This window comes from Propithecus coquereli, unplaced genomic scaffold (genome assembly GCF_000956105.1).
Source record: "Propithecus coquereli isolate 6110/MARCELLA unplaced genomic scaffold, Pcoq_1.0 Scaffold120, whole genome shotgun sequence".
Lineage (NCBI taxonomy): Eukaryota > Metazoa > Chordata > Mammalia > Primates > Indriidae > Propithecus > Propithecus coquereli.
The window spans coordinates 2,714,648-2,715,599 of record NW_012136081.1 but is presented as its reverse complement, the minus strand read 5'-3'; positions in this window follow the sequence as shown (position 1 = coordinate 2,715,599).

Sequence of the window (952 nt, the reverse complement as noted above, 5' to 3'; positions counted from 1 at the left end):
CTGACGCCACGGCACTCACTCTAGCCTGGGCAAAAAGAGTGAGACTCTGTCTCAAAAAAAAAAAAAAGAAATGAAAGAGGGAACATCAGTACAGATCCCATGGACATTAAAAAGATAATCAAGGAATACTATGAACAATTCAATGCCCATAAATGCAATAACCTAGATGAAATGGACCAATTCCTTGAAAGACACAATCTCCCAAAACTTACCAAAGAAGAAATAGATGATCTGAATAAGTTTATATCTATTAAAGATACTGAATAAATAATTAATAACCTCCCAAAACAGAAAGTACCAGGTCTGGACATGTTCACTGATGAATTCTACTGAACATTTAAGGAAAAATTGTACAAATTCTCTACAATCCCTTTCAGAAGACAGAAGCTGAGGGACTACTTCTTAAGTTATTCTATGAGACCAGCATTATCCTGATACTAAAACCAGATAAAGATTTTACAAGCAAAGAAAACTATAGACCAATATCATTCATGAATGTAGACACAAAAACTCTCAACAAAATGTTAGCAAATTTAATCCAACAATGCATAAAAACAGTTATACACCATGACCAAGGGGGATTACCCCAGATATGCAAGGGTGGTTCAACATTAGAAAATCAATTAAGGTAATCCATCAAGTGATCAACAGACTAAAGAAGAAAAAAATCACTGTATCAATACATGCAGGAAAATTATTAGACAATATCCAACACCTATAAATGATTGTTAAAAAAAAAACTTTCATGGTCTTTCTCCACTCATGGAGACTGACCCATTCCTCTCTGGAACATAAAAGAAATAAATAAAACCTTTCAGACCAGGCACAGTGGCTCACAGCTGTAATCCTAGCACTTTGGGAGGCCGAGGTGGGAGGATCACTGAAGCCAGGAGTTCAACACCAGCCTGAGCAACATAGCACACCTATCTCTACAGAAATTTTTTTTTTTTTT